This window comes from Schistocerca gregaria, chromosome 11 (assembly GCF_023897955.1).
Source record: "Schistocerca gregaria isolate iqSchGreg1 chromosome 11, iqSchGreg1.2, whole genome shotgun sequence".
In the NCBI taxonomy this organism is placed as follows: Eukaryota; Metazoa; Arthropoda; class Insecta; order Orthoptera; family Acrididae; genus Schistocerca; species Schistocerca gregaria.
In genome coordinates this window covers 11824398-11849267 of record NC_064930.1, presented here as the reverse complement: position 1 = coordinate 11849267, position 24870 = coordinate 11824398, and the positions used below count along the sequence as shown (strand labels likewise).

Sequence of the window (24870 nt, the reverse complement as noted above, 5' to 3'; positions counted from 1 at the left end):
TTGGCAATCACCCATGCAGATGACTTTTCCGACTTTTCGCGACGCTCACGCTAGTGACAGCCTTATTTACAGTTCGACGTCGCGCCAAAGCGAATGAGCACATTTCGCCTACGGCTTAGGCCGCTCTTCTAGTGTGGCTGCTCTGTGTCTGCAGGCAGCGAGGGACTGCAAGCTTCCTGTGTTCGCACCTATATCACCTGTTCTTCCTTGTCAGAGACAGACTATCGCAAAACATACAACTCACTCCATGAATTGATTGCTACGGCATCTGTTATCAGCAGTCACAACCAGCAACACCAGTAGCAGCCGACTGCACGCAAAGAATGGGAACGTGCAGTGGGATTTACGTGAAATCGGCGCAAGGCAGATCTTCCCGACGTAGGCTTGAGAATCTTATGGGAACATTTGTACTGTTTCTAAATTAAGTGTAGGTGTGGGAGGAGGGTGCTTCCTGCGCACGAATAGAAGCACGCTCGCCAATTGTGGATGCTAATCGTTCGCTTGTATCTGCCTACACACCTCTGCCGGTTGGGAATTATTCCACGTGCATGGCAAGGTTTGCATGTAGGTGTGATAAAAGTTCTGGAGGCGCTGGGTATCGATCCCAGTACCTCTCGCACGCTAAGCGAGCGCTCTACCATCTGAGCTACGCCCACCCCCCCGATAACTAGTAGTGCTACATACAGTCATATCAACGTCACAGACCCTTGCACTCCCATTATTCCGCAGACAAACACTACTCTCTATGTATCAGTGAGGGTGTCTTTCAGGTTTCGTGCATTCTGTATCGAATCGTAGTTGGCCACAATGAAAGTGGCACCCATAACGTCGAAAATAGAGTTCAGACACCGCTCTGAGTAAGACGAACGTGTTGTCCACCTCTAGACTTCAATGACGTTAAGCCGTGATACCTAAGACAGATCTGCACTCGATGACACCACGATAACAGCCGGTCCCCAAACTTACATCTTGCTCTCCTTATGACAGTATACATCATATCAGCCTGTGACGCTGGTTTTGCAACTTCTTGCGTGCGTTTATGTTCGCCGCGACCAACACTTACCATGCACTGACCACAAAACATGGAGGAACCGGGGCTTGAAACCGAGACCGTTCACACGCTAAGCGAACGAACTGCCAACTGAGCTACAGCTACACACACGAACAAGCCTGGCTATTCTCCATTCTTTGCGACTCTGATGTGCACGGACACGATGGTTGGTTGGTTTGTAGCGGCGAAGGTACCAGAATACAAAGGCGCGGACACGTTCATACACACAAGAGTTCCAAGTAGTTTCGATGCTCTGGTATTACGAATGCAAATTCCGTCTGTTTTGAACGTCTTAAATTGAAAGGGCGGCCACAAATTGGTCCATTTCACTCCTTGTCGACAATCACACAGCACCTGAGGTAACAAGCACATCTCGAGCCCCATTGTGCTCTCCATTGTTCATGCCAACTCAGTGCCTCGCTCTTTGCTACTGTGTAAAACTCTTGTCGTCCAACTGCAAAACACTGGGACACAACAAGTTTCCGCATCTCCATTGCACTGATCGTACTACGAAACGCTCCCCAAACTTGGCAATCACCCATGCAGATGACTTTTCCGACTTTACACGACGCTCACGCTAGTGACAGCCTTATTTACAGTTCGACGTCGCGCCAAAGCGAATGAGCACATTTCACCTACGGCTTAGGCCGCTCTTCTAGTGTGGCTGCTCTGTGTCTGCAGGCAGCGAGGGGCTGCAAGCTTCCTGTGTTCGCACCTATATCACCTGTGCTTGCTTGTCAGAGACAGACTATCGCAAAACATACAACTCACTCCATGAATTGATTGCTACGGCATCTGTTATCAGCAGTCACAACCAGCAACACCAGTAGCAGCCGACTGCACGCAAAGAATGGGAACGTGCAGTGGGATTTACGTGAAATCGGCGCAAGGCAGATCTTTCCGACTTAGGCTTTAGAATCATATGGGAACATTTGTACTGTTTCTAAATTAAGTGTAGGTGTGGGAGGTGGGTGCTTCCTGCGCACGAATAAAAGCACGCTCGCCAATTGTGGATGCTAATCGTTCGCTTGTATCTGCCTACACACCTCTGCCGGTTGGGAATTATTCCACTTGCATGGCAAGGTGCGCATGTAGGTGTGATAAAAATTCTGGAGGCGCTGGGTATCGATCCCAGTACCTCTCGCACGCTAAGCGAGCGCTCTACCATCTGAGCTACGCCCACCCCCCCCCGATAACTAGTAGTGCTACATACAGTCATATCAACGTCACAGACCCTTGCACTCCCATTATTCCGCAGACAAACGCTACTCTCTATGTATCAGTGAGGGTGTCTTTCAGGTTTCGTGCATTCTGTATCGAATCGTAGTTGGCCACAATGAAAGTGGCACCCATAACGTCGAAAATAGTGTTCAGACACCGCTCAGAGTAAGACGAACGTGTTGTCCACCTCTAGACTTCAATGACGTTAAGCCGTGATACCTAAGACAGATCTGCACTCGATGACACCACGATAACAGCCGGTCCCCACACTTACATCTTGCTCTCCTTATGACAGTATACATCATATCGGCCTGTGACGCTTGTTTTGCAACTTCTTGCGTGCGTTTATGTTCGCCGCGACCAACACTTACCATGCACTGACCACAAAACATGGAGGAACCGGGGCTTGAACCCGAGACCGTTCACACGCTAAGCGAACGAACTGCCAACTGAGCTACAGCTACACACACGACAAAGCCTGGCTATTCTCCATTCTTTGCGACTCTGATGTGCACGGACACGATGGTTGGTTGGTTTGTAGCGGCGAAGGTACCAGAATACAAAGGCGCGGACACGTTCATACACACAAGAGTTCCAAGTAGTTTCGATGCTCTGGTATTACGAATGCAAATTCCGTCTGTTTTGAACGTCTTAAATTGAAAGGACGGTCACAAATTGGTCCATTTCACTCCTTGTCGACAATCACACAGCACCTGAGGTAACAAGCACATCTCGAGCCCCATTGTGCTCTCCATTGTTCATGCCAACTCAGTGCCTCGCTCTTTGCTACTGCGTAAAACTCTTGTCGTCCAACTGCAAAACACTGGGACACAACACGTTTCCGCGTCTCCATTGCACTGATCGTACTACGAAACGCTCCCCAAACTTGGCAATCACCCATGCAGATGACTTTTCCGACTTCACGCAACGCTCACGCTAGTGACAGCCTTATTTACAGTTCGACGTCGCGCCAAAGCGAATGAGCACATTTCGCCTACGGCTTAGGCCGCTCTTCTAGTGTGGCTGCTCTGTGTCTGCAGGCAGCGAGGGGCTGCAAGCTTCCTGTGTTCGCACCTATATCACCTGTGCTTCCTTGTCAGAGACAGACTATCGCAAAACATACAACTCACTCCATGAATTGATTGCTACGGCATCTGTTATCAGCAGTCACAACCAGCAACACCAGTAGCAGCCGACTGCACGCAAAGAATGGGAACGTGCAGTGGGATTTACGTGAAATCGGCGCAAGGCAGATCTTTCCGACGTAGGCTTGAGAATCTTATGGGAACATTTGTACTGTTTCTAAATTAAGTGTAGGTGTGGGAGGAGGGTGCTCCCTGCGCACGAATAGAAGCACGCTCGCCAATTGTGGATGCTAATCGTTCGCTTGTATCTGCCTACACACCTCTGCCGGTTGGGAATTATTCCACTTGCATGGCAAGGTGCGCATGTAGGTGTGATAAAAATTCTGGAGGCGCTGGGTATCGATCCCAGTACCTCTCGCACGCTAAGTGAGCGCTCTACCATCTGAGCTACGCCCACCCCCCCGATAACTAGTAGTGCTACATACAGTCATATCAACGTCACAGACCCTTGCACTCCCATTATTCCGCAGGCAAACGCTACTCTCTATGTATCAGTGAGGGTGTCTTTCAGGTTTCGTGCATTCTGTATCGAATCGTAGTTGGCCACAATGAAAGTGGCACCCATAACGTCGAAAATAGAGTTCAGACACCGCTCTGAGTAAGACGAACGTGTTGTCCACCTCTAGACTTCAATGACGTTAAGCCGTGATACCTAAGACAGATCTGCACTCGATGACACCACGATAACAGCCGGTCCCCACACTTACATCTTGCTCTCCTTATGACAGTATACATCATATCGGCCTGTGACGCTTGTTTTGCAACTTCTTGCGTGCGTTTATGTTCGCCGCGACCAACACTTACCATGCACTGACCACAAAACATGGAGGAACCGGGGCTTGAACCCGAGACCGTTCACACGCTAAGCGAACGAACTGCCAACTGAGCTACAGCTACACACACGACCAAGCCTGGCTATTCTCCATTCTTTGCGACTCTGATGTGCACGGACACGATGGTTGGTTGGTTTGTAGCGGCGAAGGTACCAGAATACAAAGGCGCGGCCACGTTCATACACACAAGAGTTCCAAGTAGTTTCGATGCTCTGGTATTACGAATGCAAATTCCGTCTGTTTTGAACGTCTTAAATTGAAAGGGCGGTCACAAATTGGTCCATTTCACTCCTTGTCGACAATCACGCAGCACCTGAGGTAACAAGCACATCTCGAGCCCCATTGTGCTCTCCATTGTTAATGCCAACTCAGTGTGTAAAACTCTTGTCGTCCAACTGCAAAACACTGGGACACAACAAGTTTCCGCGTCTCCATTGCACTGATCGTACTACGAAACGCTCCCCAAACTTGGCAATCACCCATGCAGATGACTTTTCCGACTTTACACGACGCTCACGCTAGTGACAGCCTTATTTACAGTTCGACGTCGCGCCAAAGCGAATGAGCACATTTCGCCTACGGCTTAGGCCGCTCTTCTAGTGTGGCTGCTCTGTGTCTGCAGGCAGCGAGGGGCTGCAAGCTTCCTGTGTTCGCACCTATATCACCTGTGCTTGCTTGTCAGAGACAGACTATCGCAAAACATACAACTCACTCCATGAATTGATTGCTACGGCATCTGTTATCAGCAGTCACAACCAGCAACACCAGTAGCAGCCGACTGCACGCAAAGAATGGGAACGTGCAGTGGGATTTACGTGAAATCGGCGCAAGGCAGATCTTTCCGACGTAGGCTTGAGAATCTTATGGGAACATTTGTACTGTTTCTAAATTAAGTGTAGGTGTGGGAGGAGGGTGCTCCCTGCGCACGAATAGAAGCACGCTCGCCAATTGTGGATGCTAATCGAACGCTTGTATCTGCCTACACACCTCTGCCGGTTGGGAATTATTCCACTTGCATGGCAAGGTGCGCATGTAGGTGTGATAAAAATTCTGGAGGCGCTGGGTATCGATCCCAGTACCTCTCGCACGCTAAGTGAGCGCTCTACCATCTGAGCTACGCCCACCCCCCCGTTAACTAGTAGTGCTACATACAGTCATATCAACGTCACAGACCCTTGCACTCCCATTATTCCGCAGACAAACGCTACTCTCTATGTATCAGTGAGGGTGTCTTTCAGGTTTCGTGCATTCTGTATCGAATCGTAGTTGGCCACAATGAAAGTGGCACCCATAACGTCGAAAATAGTGTTCAGACACCGCTCTGAGTAAGACGAACGTGTTGTCCACCTCTAGACTTCAATGACGTTAAGCCGTGATACCTAAGACAGATCTGCACTCGATGACACCACGATAACAGCCGGTCCCCACACTTACATCTTGCTCTCCTTATGACAGTATACATCATATCGGCCTGTGACGCTTGTTTTGCAACTTCTTGCGTGCGTTTATGTTCGCCGCGACCAACACTTACCATGCACTGACCACAAAACATGGAGGAACCGGGGCTTGAACCCGAGACCGTTCACACGCTAAGCGAACGAACTGCCAACTGAGCTACAGCTACACACACGACCAAGCCTGGCTATTCTCCATTCTTTGCGACTCTGATGTGCACGGACACGATGGTTGGTTGGTTTGTAGCGGCGAAGGTACCAGAATACAAAGGCGCGGACACGTTCATACACACAAGAGTTCCAAGTAGTTTCGATGCTCTGGTATTACGAATGCAAATTCCGTCTGTTTTGAACGTCTTAAATTGAAAGGACGGTCACAAATTGGTCCATTTCACTCCTTGTCGACAATCACACAGCACCTGAGGTAACAAGCACATCTCGAGCCCCATTGTGCTCTCCATTGTTCATGCCAACTCAGTGCCTCGCTCTTTGCTACTGTGTAAAACTCTTGTCGTCCAACTGCAAAACACTGGGACACAACAAGTTTCCGCGTCTCCATTGCACTGATCGTACTACGAAACGCTCCCCAAACTTGGCAATCACCCATGCAGATGACTTTTCCGACTTTTCGCGACGCTCACGCAACGCTCACGCTAGTGACAGCCTTATTTACAGTTCGACGTCGCGCCAAAGCGAATGAGCACATTTCGCCTACGGCTTAGGCCGCTCTTCTAGTGTGGCTGCTCTGTGTCTGCAGGCAGCGAGGGGCTGCAAGCTTCCTGTGTTCGCACCTATATCACCTGTGCTTCCTTGTCAGAGACAGACTATCGCAAAACATACAACTCACTCCATGAATTGATTGCTACGGCATCTGTTATCAGCAGTCACAACCAGCAACACCAGTAGCAGCCGACTGCACGCAAAGAATGGGAACGTGCAGTGGGATTTACGTGAAATCGGCGCAAGGCAGATCTTTCCGACGTAGGCTTGAGAATCTTATGGGAACATTTTTACTGTTTCTAAATTAAGTGTAGGTGTGGGAGGTGGGTGCTTCCTGCGCACGAATAAAAGCACGCTCGCCAATTGTGGATGCTAATCGTTCGCTTGTATCTGCCTACACACCTCTGCCGGTTGGGAATTATTCCACTTGCATGGCAAGGTGCGCATGTAGGTGTGATAAAAATTCTGGAGGCGCTGGGTATCGATCCCAGTACCTCTCGCACGCTAAGCGAGCGCTCTACCATCTGAGCTACGCCCACCCCCCCGATAACTAGTAGTGCTACATACAGTCATATCAACGTCACAGACCCTTGCACTCCCATTATTCCGCAGACAAACGCTACTCTCTATGTATCAGTGAGGGTGTCTTTCAGGTTTCGTGCATTCTGTATCGAATCGTAGTTGGCCACAATGAAAGTGGCACCCATAACGTCGAAAATAGTGTTCAGACACCGCTCTGAGTAAGACGAACGTGTTGTCCACCTCTAGACTTCAATGACGTTAAGCCGTGATACGTAAGACAGATCTGCACTCGATGACACCACGATAACAGCCGGTCCCCACACTTACATCTTGCTCTCCTTATGACAGTATACATCATATCAGCCTGTGACGCTGGTTTTGCAACTTCTTGCGTGCGTTTATGTTCGCCGCGACCAACACTTACCTTGCACTGACCACAAAACATGGAGGAACCGGGGCTTGAACCCGAGACCGTTCACACGCTAAGCGAACGAACTGCCAACTGAGCTACAGCTACACACACGACCAAGCCTGGCTATTCTCCATTCTTTGCGACTCTGATGTGCACGGACACGATGGTTGGTTGGTTTGTAGCGGCGAAGGTACCAGAATACAAAGGCGCGGCCACGTTCATACACACAAGAGTTCCAAGTAGTTTCGATGCTCTGGTATTACGAATGCAAATTCCGTCTGTTTTGAACGTCTTAAATTGAAAGGGCGGTCACAAATTGGTCCATTTCACTCCTTGTCGACAATCACGCAGCACCTGAGGTAACAAGCACATCTCGAGCCCCATTGTGCTCTCCATTGTTAATGCCAACTCAGTGTGTAAAACTCTTGTCGTCCAACTGCAAAACACTGGGACACAACAAGTTTCCGCGTCTCCATTGCACTGATCGTACTACGAAACGCTCCCCAAACTTGGCAATCACCCATGCAGATGACTTTTCCGACTTTACACGACGCTCACGCTAGTGACAGCCTTATTTACAGTTCGACGTCGCGCCAAAGCGAATGAGCACATTTCGCCTACGGCTTAGGCCGCTCTTCTAGTGTGGCTGCTCTGTGTCTGCAGGCAGCGAGGGGCTGCAAGCTTCCTGTGTTCGCACCTATATCACCTGTGCTTGCTTGTCAGAGACAGACTATCGCAAAACATACAACTCACTCCATGAATTGATTGCTACGGCATCTGTTATCAGCAGTCACAACCAGCAACACCAGTAGCAGCCGACTGCACGCAAAGAATGGGAACGTGCAGTGGGATTTACGTGAAATCGGCGCAAGGCAGATCTTTCCGACGTAGGCTTGAGAATCTTATGGGAACATTTGTACTGTTTCTAAATTAAGTGTAGGTGTGGGAGGAGGGTGCTCCCTGCGCACGAATAGAAGCACGCTCGCCAATTGTGGATGCTAATCGAACGCTTGTATCTGCCTACACACCTCTGCCGGTTGGGAATTATTCCACTTGCATGGCAAGGTGCGCATGTAGGTGTGATAAAAATTCTGGAGGCGCTGGGTATCGATCCCAGTACCTCTCGCACGCTAAGTGAGCGCTCTACCATCTGAGCTACGCCCACCCCCCCGTTAACTAGTAGTGCTACATACAGTCATATCAACGTCACAGACCCTTGCACTCCCATTATTCCGCAGACAAACGCTACTCTCTATGTATCAGTGAGGGTGTCTTTCAGGTTTCGTGCATTCTGTATCGAATCGTAGTTGGCCACAATGAAAGTGGCACCCATAACGTCGAAAATAGTGTTCAGACACCGCTCTGAGTAAGACGAACGTGTTGTCCACCTCTAGACTTCAATGACGTTAAGCCGTGATACCTAAGACAGATCTGCACTCGATGACACCACGATAACAGCCGGTCCCCACACTTACATCTTGCTCTCCTTATGACAGTATACATCATATCGGCCTGTGACGCTTGTTTTGCAACTTCTTGCGTGCGTTTATGTTCGCCGCGACCAACACTTACCATGCACTGACCACAAAACATGGAGGAACCGGGGCTTGAACCCGAGACCGTTCACACGCTAAGCGAACGAACTGCCAACTGAGCTACAGCTACACACACGACCAAGCCTGGCTATTCTCCATTCTTTGCGACTCTGATGTGCACGGACACGATGGTTGGTTGGTTTGTAGCGGCGAAGGTACCAGAATACAAAGGCGCGGACACGTTCATACACACAAGAGTTCCAAGTAGTTTCGATGCTCTGGTATTACGAATGCAAATTCCGTCTGTTTTGAACGTCTTAAATTGAAAGGACGGTCACAAATTGGTCCATTTCACTCCTTGTCGACAATCACACAGCACCTGAGGTAACAAGCACATCTCGAGCCCCATTGTGCTCTCCATTGTTCATGCCAACTCAGTGCCTCGCTCTTTGCTACTGTGTAAAACTCTTGTCGTCCAACTGCAAAACACTGGGACACAACAAGTTTCCGCGTCTCCATTGCACTGATCGTACTACGAAACGCTCCCCAAACTTGGCAATCACCCATGCAGATGACTTTTCCGACTTTTCGCGACGCTCACGCAACGCTCACGCTAGTGACAGCCTTATTTACAGTTCGACGTCGCGCCAAAGCGAATGAGCACATTTCGCCTACGGCTTAGGCCGCTCTTCTAGTGTGGCTGCTCTGTGTCTGCAGGCAGCGAGGGGCTGCAAGCTTCCTGTGTTCGCACCTATATCACCTGTGCTTCCTTGTCAGAGACAGACTATCGCAAAACATACAACTCACTCCATGAATTGATTGCTACGGCATCTGTTATCAGCAGTCACAACCAGCAACACCAGTAGCAGCCGACTGCACGCAAAGAATGGGAACGTGCAGTGGGATTTACGTGAAATCGGCGCAAGGCAGATCTTTCCGACGTAGGCTTGAGAATCTTATGGGAACATTTGTACTGTTTCTAAATTAAGTGTAGGTGTGGGAGGAGGGTGCTCCCTGCGCACGAATAGAAGCACGCTCGCCAATTGTGGATGCTAATCGTTCGCTTGTATCTGCCTACACACCTCTGCCGGTTGGGAATTATTCCACTTGCATGGCAAGGTGCGCATGTAGGTGTGATAAAAATTCTGGAGGCGCTGGGTATCGATCCCAGTACCTCTCGCACGCTAAGTGAGCGCTCTACCATCTGAGCTACGCCCACCCCCCCGATAACTAGTAGTGCTACATACAGTCATATCAACGTCACAGACCCTTGCACTCCCATTATTCCGCAGACAAACGCTACTCTCTATGTATCAGTGAGGGTGTCTTTCAGGTTTCGTGCATTCTGTATCGAATCGTAGTTGGCCACAATGAAAGTGGCACCCATAACGTCGAAAATAGAGTTCAGACACCGCTCTGAGTAAGACGAACGTGTTGTCCACCTCTAGACTTCAATGACGTTAAGCCGTGATACCTAAGACAGATCTGCACTCGATGACACCACGATAACAGCCGGTCCCCACACTTACATCTTGCTCTCCTTATGACAGTATACATCATATCGGCCTGTGACGCTTGTTTTGCAACTTCTTGCGTGCGTTTATGTTCGCCGCGACCAACACTTACCATGCACTGACCACAAAACATGGAGGAACCGGGGCTTGAACCCGAGACCGTTCACACGCTAAGCGAACGAACTGCCAACTGAGCTACAGCTACACACACGAACAAGCCTGGCTATTCTCCATTCTTTGCGACTCTGATGTGCACGGACACGATGGTTGGTTGGTTTGTAGCGGCGAAGGTACCAGAATACAAAGGCGCGGACACGTTCATACACACAAGAGTTCCAAGTAGTTTCGATGCTCTGGTATTACGAATGCAAATTCCGTCTGTTTTGAACGTCTTAAATTGAAAGGGCGGCCACAAATTGGTCCATTTCACTCCTTGTCGACAATCACACAGCACCTGAGGTAACAAGCACATCTCGAGCCCCATTGTGCTCTCCATTGTTCATGCCAACTCAGTGCCTCGCTCTTTGCTACTGTGTAAAACTCTTGTCGTCCAACTGCAAAACACTGGGACACAACAAGTTTCCGCATCTCCATTGCACTGATCGTACTACGAAACGCTCCCCAAACTTGGCAATCACCCATGCAGATGACTTTTCCGACTTTACGCAACGCTCACGCTAGTGACAGCCTTATTTACAGTTCGACGTCGCGCCAAAGCGAATGAGCACATTTCGCCTACGGCTTAGGCCGCTCTTCTAGTGTGGCTGCTCTGTGTCTGCAGGCAGCGAGGGGCTGCAAGCTTCCTGTGTTCGCACCTATATCACCTGTGCTTCCTTGTCAGAGACAGACTATCGCAAAACATACAACTCACTCCATGAATTGATTGCTACGGCATCTGTTATCAGCAGTCACAACCAGCAACACCAGTAGCAGCCGACTGCACGCAAAGAATGGGAACGTGCAGTGGGATTTACGTGAAATCGGCGCAAGGCAGATCTTTCCGACGTAGGCTTGAGAATCTTATGGGAACATTTTTACTGTTTCTAAATTAAGTGTAGGTGTGGGAGGTGGGTGCTTCCTGCGCACGAATAAAAGCACGCTCGCCAATTGTGGATGCTAATCGTTCGCTTGTATCTGCCTACACACCTCTGCCGGTTGGGAATTATTCCACTTGCATGGCAAGGTGCGCATGTAGGTGTGATAAAAATTCTGGAGGCGCTGGGTATCGATCCCAGTACCTCTCGCACGCTAAGCGAGCGCTCTACCATCTGAGCTACGCCCACCCCCCCGATAACTAGTAGTGCTACATACAGTCATATCAACGTCACAGACCCTTGCACTCCCATTATTCCGCAGACAAACGCTACTCTCTATGTATCAGTGAGGGTGTCTTTCAGGTTTCGTGCATTCTGTATCGAATCGTAGTTGGCCACAATGAAAGTGGCACCCATAACGTCGAAAATAGTGTTCAGACACCGCTCTGAGTAAGACGAACGTGTTGTCCACCTCTAGACTTCAATGACGTTAAGCCGTGATACGTAAGACACTCGATGACACCACGATAACAGCCGGTCCCCACACTTACATCTTGCTCTCCTTATGACAGTATACATCATATCAGCCTGTGACGCTGGTTTTGCAACTTCTTGCGTGCGTTTATGTTCGCCGCGACCAACACTTACCATGCACTGACCACAAAACATGGAGGAACCGGGGCTTGAACCCGAGACCGTTCACACGCTAAGCGAACGAACTGCCAACTGAGCTACAGCTACACACACGACCAAGCCTGGCTATTCTCCATTCTTTGCGACTCTGATGTGCACGGACACGATGGTTGGTTGGTTTGTAGCGGCGAAGGTACCAGAATACAAAGGCGCGGCCACGTTCATACACACAAGAGTTCCAAGTAGTTTCGATGCTCTGGTATTACGAATGCAAATTCCGTCTGTTTTGAACGTCTTAAATTGAAAGGGCGGTCACAAATTGGTCCATTTCACTCCTTGTCGACAATCACGCAGCACCTGAGGTAACAAGCACATCTCGAGCCCCATTGTGCTCTCCATTGTTAATGCCAACTCAGTGTGTAAAACTCTTGTCGTCCAACTGCAAAACACTGGGACACAACAAGTTTCCGCGTCTCCATTGCACTGATCGTACTACGAAACGCTCCCCAAACTTGGCAATCACCCATGCAGATGACTTTTCCGACTTTACACGACGCTCACGCTAGTGACAGCCTTATTTACAGTTCGACGTCGCGCCAAAGCGAATGAGCACATTTCGCCTACGGCTTAGGCCGCTCTTCTAGTGTGGCTGCTCTGTGTCTGCAGGCAGCGAGGGGCTGCAAGCTTCCTGTGTTCGCACCTATATCACCTGTGCTTGCTTGTCAGAGACAGACTATCGCAAAACATACAACTCACTCCATGAATTGATTGCTACGGCATCTGTTATCAGCAGTCACAACCAGCAACACCAGTAGCAGCCGACTGCACGCAAAGAATGGGAACGTGCAGTGGGATTTACGTGAAATCGGCGCAAGGCAGATCTTTCCGACTTAGGCTTTAGAATCATATGGGAACATGTGTACTGTTTCTAAATTAAGTGTAGGTGTGGGAGGAGGGTGCTTCCTGCGCACGAATAAAAGCACGCTCGCCAATTGTGGATGCTAATCGTTCGCTTGTATCTGCCTACACACCTCTGCCGGTTGGGAATTATTCCACTTGCATGGCAAGGTGCGCATGTAGGTGTGATAAAAATTCTGGAGGCGCTGGGTATCGATCCCAGTACCTCTCGCACGCTAAGCGAGCGCTCTACCATCTGAGCTACGCCCACCCCCCCGGATAACTAGTGGTGCTACATACAGTCATATCAACGTCACAGACCCTTGCACTCCCATTATTCCGCAGACAAACGCTACACTCTATGTATCAGTGAGGGTGTCTTTCAGGTGTCGTGCATTCTGTATCGAATCGTAGTTGGCCACAATGAAAGTGGCACCCATCACGTCGAAAATAGAGTTCAGACACCGCTCTGAGTAAGACGAACGTGTTGTCCACCTCTAGACTTCAATGACGTTAAGCCGTGATACCTAAGACAGATCTGCACTCGATGACACCACGATAACAGCCGGTCCCCACACTTACATCTTGCTCTCCTTATGACAGTATACATCATATCAGCCTGTGACGCTGGTTTTGCAACTTCTTGCGTGCGTTTATGTTCGCCGCGACCAACACTTACCATGCACTGACCACAAAACATGGAGGAGCCGGGGCTTGAACCCGAGACCGTTCACACGCTAAGCGAACGAACTGCCAACTAAGCTACAGCTACACACGCGACCAAGCCTGGCTATTCTCCATTCTTTGCGACTCTGATGTGCACGGACACGATGGTTGGTTGGTTTGTACCGGCGAAGGTACCAGAATACAAAGGCGCGGACACGTTCATATACACAAGAGTTCCAAGTAGTTTCGATGCTCTGGTATTACGAATGCAAATTCCGTCTGTTTTGAACGTCTTAAATTGAAAGGGCGGTCACAAATTGGTCCATTTCACTCCTTGTCGACAATCACACAGCACCTAAGGTAACAAGCACATCTCGAGCCCCATTGTGCTCTCCATTGTTCATGCCAACTCAGTGCCTCGCTCTTTGCTACTGTGTAAAACTCTTGTCGTCCAACTGCAAAACACTGGGACACAACAAGTTTCCGCGTCTCCATTGCACTGATCGTACTACGAAACGCTCCCCAAACTTGGCAATCACCCATGCAGATGACTTTTCCGACTTTTCGCGACGCTCACGCTAGTGACAGCCTTATTTACAGTTCGACGTCGCGCCAAAGCGAATGAGCACATTTCGCCTACGGCTTAGGCCGCTCTTCTAGTGTGGCTGCTCTGTGTCTGCAGGCAGCGAGGGGCTGCAAGCTTCCTGTGTTCGCACCTATATCACCTGTGCTTCCTTGTCAGAGACAGACTATCGCAAAACATACAACTCACTCCATGAATTGATTGCTACGGCATCTGTTATCAGCAGTCACAACCAGCAACACCAGTAGCAGCCGACTGCACGCAAAGAATGGGAACGTGCAGTGGGATTTACGTGAAATCGGCGCAAGGCAGATCTTTCCGACGTAGGCTTGAGAATCTTATGGGAACATTTGTACTGTTTCTAAATTAAGTGTAGGTGTGGGAGGAGGGTGCTCCCTGCGCACGAATAGAAGCACGCTCGCCAATTGTGGATGCTAATCGAACGCTTGTATCTGCCTACACACCTCTGCCGGTTGGGAATTATTCCACTTGCATGGCAAGGTGCGCATGTAGGTGTGATAAAAATTCTGGAGGCGCTGGGTATCGATCCCAGTACCTCTCGCACGCTAAGTGAGCGCTCTACCATCTGATCTACGCCCACCCCCCCGATAACTAGTAGTGCTACATACAGTCATATCAACGTCACAGACCCTTGCACTCCCATTATTCCGCAGACAAACGCTACTCTCTATGTATCAGTGAGGGTGTCTTTCAGGTTTCGTGCATTCTGTATCGAATCGTAGTTGGCCACAATGAAAGTGGCACCCATAACGTCGAAAATAGTGTTCACACACCGCTCTGAGTAAGACGAACGTGTTGTCCACCTCTAGACTTCAATGACGTTAAGCCGTGATACCTAAGACAGATCTGCACTCGATGACACCACGATAACAGCCGGTCCCCACACTTACATCTTGCTCTCCTTATGACAGTATACATCATATCGGCCTGTGACGCTTGTTTTGCAACTTCTTGCGTGCGTTTATGTTCGCCGCGACCAACACTTACCATGCACTGACCACAAAACATGGAGGAACCGGGGCTTGAACCCGAGACCGTTCACATGCTAAGCGAACGAACTGCCAACTGAGCTACAGCTACACACACGACCAAGCCTGGCTATTCTCCATTCTTTGCGACTCTGATGTGCACGGACACGATGGTTGGTTGGTTTGTAGCGGCGAAGGTACCAGAATACAAAGGCGCGGACACGTTCATACACACAAGAGTTCCAAGTAGTTTCGATGCTCTGGTATTACGAATGCAAATTCCGTCTGTTTTGAACGTCTTAAATAGAAAGGACGGTCACAAATTGGTCCATTTCACTCCTTGTCGACAATCACACAGCACCTGAGGTAACAAGCACATCTCGAGCCCCATTGTGCTCTCCATTGTTCATGCCAACTCAGTGCCTCGCTCTTTGCTACTGTGTAAAACTCTTGTCGTCCAACTGCAAAACACTGGGACACAACAAGTTTCCGCGTCTCCATTGCACTGATCGTACTACGAAACGCTCCCCAAACTTGGCAATCACCCATGCAGATGACTTTTCCGACTTTTCGCGACGCTCACGCTAGTGACAGCCTTATTTACAGTTCGACGTCGCGCCAAAGCGAATGAGCACATTTCGCCTACGGCTTAGGCCGCTCTTCTAGTGTGGCTGCTCTGTGTCTGCAGGCAGCGAGGGGCTGCAAGCTTCCTGTGTTCGCACCTATATCACCTGTGCTTGCTTGTCAGAGACAGACTATCGCAAAACATACAACTCACTCCATGAATTGATTGCTACGGCATCTGTTATCAGCAGTCACAACCAGCAACACCAGTAGCAGCCGACTGCACGCAAAGAATGGGAACGTGCAGTGGGATTTACGTGAAATCGGCGCAAGGCAGATCTTTCCGACTTAGGCTTTAGAATCATATGGGAACATGTGTACTGTTTCTAAATTAAGTGTAGGTGTGGGAGGAGGGTGCTTCCTGCGCACGAATAAAAGCACGCTCGCCAATTGTGGATGCTAATCGTTCGCTTGTATCTGCCTACACACCTCTGCCGGTTGGGAATTATTCCACTTGCATGGCAAGGTGCGCATGTAGGTGTGATAAAAATTCTGGAGGCGCTGGGTATCGATCCCAGTACCTCTCGCACGCTAAGCGAGCGCTCTACCATCTGAGCTACGCCCACCCCCCCGGATAACTAGTGGTGCTACATACAGTCATATCAACGTCACAGACCCTTGCACTCCCATTATTCCGCAGACAAACGCTACACTCTATGTATCAGTGAGGGTGTCTTTCAGGTGTCGTGCATTCTGTATCGAATCGTAGTTGGCCACAATGAAAGTGGCACCCATCACGTCGAAAATAGAGTTCAGACACCGCTCTGAGTAAGACGAACGTGTTGTCCACCTCTAGACTTCAATGACGTTAAGCCGTGATACCTAAGACAGATCTGCACTCGATGACACCACGATAACAGCCGGTCCCCACACTTACATCTTGCTCTCCTTATGACAGTATACATCATATCAGCCTGTGACGCTGGTTTTGCAACTTCTTGCGTGCGTTTATGTTCGCCGCGACCAACACTTACCATGCACTGACCACAAAACATGGAGGAGCCGGGGCTTGAACCCGAGACCGTTCACACGCTAAGCGAACGAACTGCCAACTAAGCTACAGCTACACACGCGACCAAGCCTGGCTATTCTCCATTCTTTGCGACTCTGATGTGCACGGACACGATGGTTGGTTGGTTTGTACCGGCGAAGGTACCAGAATACAAAGGCGCGGACACGTTCATATACACAAGAGTTCCAAGTAGTTTCGATGCTCTGGTATTACGAATGCAAATTCCGTCTGTTTTGAACGTCTTAAATTGAAAGGGCGGTCACAAATTGGTCCATTTCACTCCTTGTCGACAATCACACAGCACCTGAGGTAACAAGCACATCTCGAGCCCCATTGTGCTCTCCATTGTTCATGCCAACTCAGTGCCTCGCTCTTTGCTACTGTGTAAAACTCTTGTCGTCCAACTGCAAAACACTGGGACACAACAAGTTTCCGCGTCTCCATTGCACTGATCGTACTACGAAACGCTCCCCAAACTTGGCAATCACCCATGCAGATGACTTTTCCGACTTTTCGCGACGCTCACGCTAGTGACAGCCTTATTTACAGTTCGACGTCGCGCCAAAGCGAATGAGCACATTTCGCCTACGGCTTAGGCCGCTCTTCTAGTGTGGCTGCTCTGTGTCTGCAGGCAGCGAGGGGCTGCAAGCTTCCTGTGTTCGCACCTATATCACCTGTGCTTCCTTGTCAGAGACAGACTATCGCAAAACATACAACTCACTCCATGAATTGATTGCTACGGCATCTGTTATCAGCAGTCACAACCAGCAACACCAGTAGCAGCCGACTGCACGCAAAGAATGGGAACGTGCAGTGGGATTTACGTGAAATCGGCGCAAGGCAGATCTTTCCGACGTAGGCTTGAGAATCTTATGGGAACATTTGTACTGTTTCTAAATTAAGTGTAGGTGTGGGAGGAGGGTGCTCCCTGCGCACGAATAGAAGCACGCTCGCCAATTGTGGATGCTAATCGAACGCTTGTATCTGCCTACACACCTCTGCCGGTTGGGAATTATTCCACTTGCATGGCAAGGTGCGCATGTAGGTGTGATAAAAATTCTGGAGGCGCTGGGTATCGATCCCAGTACCTCTCGCACGCTAAGTGAGCGCTCTACCATCTGATCTACGCCCACCCCCCCGATAACTAGTAGTGCTACATACAGTCATATCAACGTCACAGACCCTTGCACTCCCATTATTCCGCAGACAAACGCTACTCTCTATGTATCAGTGAGGGTGTCTTTCAGGTTTCGTGCATTCTGTATCGAATCGTAGTTGGCCACAATGAAAGTGGCACCCATAACGTCGAAAATAGTGTTCACACACCGCTCTGAGTAAGACGAACGTGTTGTCCACCTCTAGACTTCAATGACGTTAAGCCGTGATACCTAAGACAGATCTGCACTCGATGACACCACGATAACAGCCGGTCCCCACACTTACATCTTGCTCTCCTTATGACAGTATACATCATATCGGCCTGTGACGCTTGTTTTGCAACTTCTTGCGTGCGTTTATGTTCGCCGCGACCAACACTTACCATGCACTGACCACAAAACATGGAGGAACCGGGGCTTGAACCCGAGACCGTTCACATGCTAAGCGAACGAACTGCCAACTGAGCTACAGCTACACACACGACCAAGCCTGGCTATTCTCCATTCTTTGCGACTCTGATGTGCACGGACACGATGGTTGGTTGGTTTGTAGCGGCGAAGGTACCAGAATACAAAGGCGCGGACACGTTCATACACACAAGAGTTCCAAGTAGTTTCGATGCTCTGGTATTACGAATGCAAATTCCGTCTGTTTTGAACGTCTTAAATAGAAAGGACGGTCACAAATTGGTCCATTTCACTCCTTGTCGACAATCACACAGCACCTGAGGTAACAAGCACATCTCGAGCCCCATTGTGCTCTCCATTGTTCATGCCAACTCAGTGCCTCGCTCTTTGCTACTGTGTAAAACTCTTGTCGTCCAACTGCAAAACACTGGGACACAACAAGTTTCCGCGTCTCCATTGCACTGATCGTACTACGAAACGCTCCCCAAACTTGGCAATCACCCATGCAGATGACTTTTCCGACTTTTCGCGACGCTCACGCAACGCTCACGCTAGTGACAGCCTTATTTACAGTTCGACGTCGCGCCAAAGCGAATGAGCACATTTCGCCTACGGCTTAGGCCGCTCTTCTAGTGTGGCTGCTCTGTGTCTGCAGGCAGCGAGGGGCTGCAAGCTTCCTGTGTTCGCACCTATATCACCTGTGCTTCCTTGTCAGAGACAGACTATCGCAAAACATACAACTCACTCCATGAATTGATTGCTACGGCATCTGTTATCAGCAGTCACAACCAGCAACACCAGTAGCAGCCGACTGCACGCAAAGAATGGGAACGTGCAGTGGGATTTACGTGAAATCGGCGCAAGGCAGATCTTTCCGACGTAGGCTTGAGAATCTTATGGGAACATTTGTACTGTTTCTAAATTAAGTGTAGGTGTGGGAGGAGGGTGCTCCCTGCGCACGAATAGAAGCACGCTCGCCAATTGTGGATGCTAATCGTTCGCTTGTATCTGCCTACACACCTCTGCCGGTTGGGAATTATTCCACTTGCATGGCAAGGTGCGCATGTAGGTGTGATAAAAATTCTGGAGGCGCTGGGTATCGATCCCAGTACCTCTCGCACGCTAAGTGAGCGCTCTACCATCTGAGCTACGCCCACCCCCCCGATAACTAGTAGTGCTACATACAGTCATATCAACGTCACAGACCCTTGCACTCCCATTATTCCGCAGACAAACGCTACTCTCTATGTATCGGTGAGGGTGTCTTTCAGGTTTCGTGCATTCTGTATCGAATCGTAGTTGGCCACAATGAAAGTGGCACCCATAACGTCGAAAATAGAGTTCAGACACCGCTCTGAGTAAGACGAACGTGTTGTCCACCTCTAGACTTCAATGACGTTAAGCCGTGATACCTAAGACAGATCTGCACTCGATGACACCACGATAACAGCCGGTCCCCACACTTACATCTTGCTCTCCTTATGACAGTATACATCATATCGGCCTGTGACGCTTGTTTTGCAACTTCTTGCGTGCGTTTATGTTCGCCGCGACCAACACTTACCATGCACTGACCACAAAACATGGAGGAACCGGGGCTTGAACCCGAGACCGTTCACACGCTAAGCGAACGAACTGCCAACTGAGCTACAGCTACACACACGACCAAGCCTGGCTATTCTCCATTCTTTGCGACTCTGATGTGCACGGACACGATGGTTGGTTGGTTTGTAGCGGCGAAGGTACCAGAATACAAAGGCGCGGACACGTTCATACACACAAGAGTTCCAAGTAGTTTCGATGCTCTGGTATTACGAATGCAAATTCCGTCTGTTTTGAACGTCTTAAATTGAAAGGGCGGCCACAAATTGGTCCATTTCACTCCTTGTCGACAATCACACAGCACCTGAGGTAACAAGCACATCTCGAGCCCCATTGTGCTCTCCATTGTTCATGCCAACTCAGTGCCTCGCTCTTTGCTACTGTGTAAAACTCTTGTCGTCCAACTGCAAAACACTGGGACACAACAAGTTTCCGCGTCTCCATTGCACTGATCGTACTACGAAACGCTCCCCAAACTTGGCAATCACCCATGCAGATGACTTTTCCGACTTTTCGCGACGCTCACGCAACGCTCACGCTAGTGACAGCCTTATTTACAGTTCGACGTCGCGCCAAAGCGAATGAGCACATTTCGCCTACGGCTTAGGCCGCTCTTCTAGTGTGGCTGCTCTGTGTCTGCAGGCAGCGAGGGGCTGCAAGCTTCCTGTGTTCGCACCTATATCACCTGTGCTTCCTTGTCAGAGACAGACTATCGCAAAACATACAACTCACTCCATGAATTGATTGCTACGGCATCTGTTATCAGCAGTCACAACCAGCAACACCAGTAGCAGCCGACTGCACGCAAAGAATGGGAACGTGCAGTGGGATTTACGTGAAATCGGCGCAAGGCAGATCTTTCCGACGTAGGCTTGAGAATCTTATGGGAACATTTGTACTGTTTCTAAATTAAGTGTAGGTGTGGGAGGAGGGTGCTCCCTGCGCACGAATAGAAGCACGCTCGCCAATTGTGGATGCTAATCGTTCGCTTGTATCTGCCTACACACCTCTGCCGGTTGGGAATTATTCCACTTGCATGGCAAGGTGCGCATGTAGGTGTGATAAAAATTCTGGAGGCGCTGGGTATCGATCCCAGTACCTCTCGCACGCTAAGTGAGCGCTCTACCATCTGAGCTACGCCCACCCCCCCGATAACTAGTAGTGCTACATACAGTCATATCAACGTCACAGACCCTTGCACTCCCATTATTCCGCAGACAAACGCTACTCTCTATGTATCAGTGAGGGTGTCTTTCAGGTTTCGTGCATTCTGTATCGAATCGTAGTTGGCCACAATGAAAGTGGCACCCATAACGTCGAAAATAGAGTTCAGACACCGCTCTGAGTAAGACGAACGTGTTGTCCACCTCTAGACTTCAATGACGTTAAGCCGTGATACCTAAGACAGATCTGCACTCGATGACACCACGATAACAGCCGGTCCCCACACTTACATCTTGCTCTCCTTATGACAGTATACATCATATCGGCCTGTGACGCTTGTTTTGCAACTTCTTGCGTGCGTTTATGTTCGCCGCGACCAACACTTACCATGCACTGACCACAAAACATGGAGGAACCGGGGCTTGAACCCGAGACCGTTCACACGCTAAGCGAACGAACTGCCAACTGAGCTACAGCTACACACACGACCAAGCCTGGCTATTCTCCATTCTTTGCGACTCTGATGTGCACGGACACGATGGTTGGTTGGTTTGTAGCGGCGAAGGTACCAGAATACAAAGGCGCGGACACGTTCATACACACAAGAGTTCCAAGTAGTTTCGATGCTCTGGTATTACGAATGCAAATTCCGTCTGTTTTGAACGTCTTAAATTGAAAGGGCGGCCACAAATTGGTCCATTTCACTCCTTGTCGACAATCACACAGCACCTGAGGTAACAAGCACATCTCGAGCCCCATTGTGCTCTCCATTGTTCATGCCAACTCAGTGCCTCGCTCTTTGCTACTGTGTAAAACTCTTGTCGTCCAACTGCAAAACACTGGGACACAACAAGTTTCCGCGTCTCCATTGCACTGATCGTACTACGAAACGCTCCCCAAACTTGGCAATCACCCATGCAGATGACTTTTCCGACTTTACACGACGCTCACGCTAGTGACAGCCTTATTTACAGTTCGACGTCGCGCCAAAGCGAATGAGCACATTTCGCCTACGGCTTAGGCCGCTCTTCTAGTGTGGCTGCTCTGTGTCTGCAGGCAGCGAGGGGCTGCAAGCTTCCTGTGTTCGCACCTATATCACCTGTGCTTCCTTGTCAGAGACAGACTATCGCAAAACATACAACTCACTCCATGAATTGATTGCTACGGCATCTGTTATCAGCAGTCACAACCAGCAACACCAGTAGCAGCCGACTGCACGCAAAGAATGGGAATGTGCAGTGGGATTTACGTGAAATCGGCGCAAGGCAGATCTTTCCGACGTAGGCTTGAGAATCTTATGGGAACATTTTTACTGTTTCTAAATTAAGTGTAGGTGTGGGAGGTGGGTGCTTCCTGCGCACGAATAAAAGCACGCTCGCCAATTGTGGATGCTAATCGTTCGCTTGTATCTGCCTACACACCTCTGCCGGTTGGGAATTATTCCACTTGCATGGCAAGGCGCGCATGTAGGTGTGATAAAAATTCTGGAGGCGCTGGGTATCGATCCCAGTACCTCTCGCACGCTAAGCGAGCGCTCTACCATCTGAGCTACGCCCACCCCCCCGATAACTAGTAGTGCTACATACAGTCATATCAACGTCACAGACCCTTGCACTCCCATTATTCCGCAGACAAACGCTGCTCTCTATGTATCAGTGAGGGTGTCTTTCAGGTTTCGTGCATTCTGTATCGAATCGTAGTTGGCCACAATGAAAGTGGCACCCATAACGTCGAAAATAGAGTTCAGACACCGCTCTGAGTAAGACGAACGTGTTGTCCACCTCTAGACTTCAATGACGTTAAGCCGTGATACCTAAGACAGATCTGCACTCGATGACACCACGATAACAGCCGGTCCCCACACTTACATCTTGCTCTCCTTATGACAGTATACATCATATCAGCCTGTGACGCTGGTTTTGCAACTTCTTGCTTGCGTTTATGTTCGCCGCGACCAACACTTACCATGCACTGACCACAAAACATGGAGGAACCGGGGCTTGAACCCGAGACCGTTCACACGCTAAGCGAACGAACTGCCAACTGAGCTACAGCTACACACACGACCAAGCCTGGCTATTCTCCATTCTTTGCGACTCTGATGTGCACGGACACGATGGTTGGTTGGTTTGTAGCGGCGAAGGTACCAGAATACAAAGGCGCGGCCACGTTCATACACACAAGAGTTCCAAGTAGTTTCGATGCTCTGGTATTACGAATGCAAATTCCGTCTGTTTTGAACGTCTTAAATTGAAAGGGCGGTCACAAATTGGTCCATTTCACTCCTTGTCGACAATCACACAGCACCTGAGGTAACAAGCACATCTCGAGCCCCATTGTGCTCTCCATTGTTAATGCCAACTCAGTGTGTAAAACTCTTGTCGTCCAACTGCAAAACACTGGGACACAACAAGTTTCCGCGTCTCCATTGCACTGATCGTACTACGAAACGCTCCCCAAACTTGGCAATCACCCATGCAGATGACTTTTCCGACTTTACACGACGCTCACGCTAGTGACAGCCTTATTTACAGTTCGACGTCGCGCCAAAGCGAATGAGCACATTTCGCCTACGGCTTAGGCCGCTCTTCTAGTGTGGCTGCTCTGTGTCTGCAGGCAACGAGGGGCTGCAAGCTTCCTGTGTTCGCACCTATATCACCTGTGCTTGCTTGTCAGAGACAGACTATCGCAAAACATACAACTCACTCCATGAATTGATTGCTACGGCATCTGTTATCAGCAGTCACAACCAGCAACACCAGTAGCAGCCGACTGCACGCAAAGAATGGGAACGTGCAGTGGGATTTACGTGAAATCGGCGCAAGGCAGATCTTTCAGACTTAGGCTTGAGAATCATATGGGAACATTTGTACTGTTTCTAAATTAAGTGTAGGTGTGGGAGGAGGGTGCTTCCTGCGCACGAATAAAAGCACGCTCGCCAATTGTGGATGCTAATCGTTCGCTTGTATCTGCCTACACACCTCTGCCGGTTGGGAATTATTCCACTTGCATGGCAAGGAGCGCATGTAGGTGTGATAAAAATTCTGGAGGCGCTGGGTATCGATCCCAGTACCTCTCGCACGCTAAGCGAGCGCTCTACCATCTGAGCTACGCCCACCCCCCCGATAACTAGTAGTGCTACATACAGTCATATCAACGTCACAGACCCTTGCACTCCCATTATTCCGCAGACAAACGCTACACTCTATGTATCAGTGAGGGTGTCTTTCAGGTTTCGTGCATTCTGTATCGAATCGTAGTTGGCCACAATGAAAGTGGCACCCATAACGTCGAAAATAGAGTTCAGACACCGCTCTGAGTAAGACGAACGTGTTGTCCACCTCTAGACTTCAATGACGTTAAGCCGTGATACCTAAGACAGATCTGCACTCGATGACACCACGATAACAGCCGGTCCCCACACTTACATCTTGCTCTCCTTATGACAGTATACATCATATCAGCCTGTGACGCTGGTTTTGCAACTTCTTGCGTGCGTTTATGTTCGCCGCGACCAACACTTACCATGCACTGACCACAAAACATGGAGGAGCCGGGGCTTGAACCCGAGACCGTTCACACGCTAAGCGAACGAACTGCCAACTGAGCTACAGCTACACACGCGACCAAGCCTGGCTATTCTCCATTCTTTGCGACTCTGATGTGCACGGACACGATGGTTGGTTGGTTTGTA

General features: G+C 49.6%; 8 non-coding genes across 8 annotated transcripts; all 8 read right to left on the bottom strand.

Annotated features, from left to right (window-relative positions):
- Positions 1–583: 583 nt before the first annotated feature.
- Positions 584–657, bottom strand: Trnaa-agc (transfer RNA alanine (anticodon AGC)). The gene has a single exon. It is a non-coding gene; the product is annotated as a tRNA-Ala (tRNA).
- Positions 658–2161: 1504 nt separating this feature from the next.
- Trnaa-agc (transfer RNA alanine (anticodon AGC)) lies at positions 2162–2235 on the bottom strand. Its single transcript has one exon. It is a non-coding gene; the product is annotated as a tRNA-Ala (tRNA).
- Positions 2236–6890: 4655 nt separating this feature from the next.
- Trnaa-agc (transfer RNA alanine (anticodon AGC)) lies at positions 6891–6964 on the bottom strand. The gene has a single exon. It is a non-coding gene; the product is annotated as a tRNA-Ala (tRNA).
- Positions 6965–11617: 4653 nt separating this feature from the next.
- On the bottom strand, positions 11618–11691 carry Trnaa-agc (transfer RNA alanine (anticodon AGC)). The gene has a single exon. It is a non-coding gene; the product is annotated as a tRNA-Ala (tRNA).
- A 1478-nt stretch (positions 11692–13169) lies between these two features.
- Positions 13170–13243, bottom strand: Trnaa-agc (transfer RNA alanine (anticodon AGC)). Its single transcript has one exon. It is a non-coding gene; the product is annotated as a tRNA-Ala (tRNA).
- Positions 13244–16326: 3083 nt separating this feature from the next.
- On the bottom strand, positions 16327–16400 carry Trnaa-agc (transfer RNA alanine (anticodon AGC)). The gene has a single exon. It is a non-coding gene; the product is annotated as a tRNA-Ala (tRNA).
- Positions 16401–22661: 6261 nt separating this feature from the next.
- On the bottom strand, positions 22662–22735 carry Trnaa-agc (transfer RNA alanine (anticodon AGC)). The gene has a single exon. It is a non-coding gene; the product is annotated as a tRNA-Ala (tRNA).
- Positions 22736–24221: 1486 nt separating this feature from the next.
- Trnaa-agc (transfer RNA alanine (anticodon AGC)) lies at positions 24222–24295 on the bottom strand. Its single transcript has one exon. It is a non-coding gene; the product is annotated as a tRNA-Ala (tRNA).
- Positions 24296–24870: the final 575 nt, after the last annotated feature.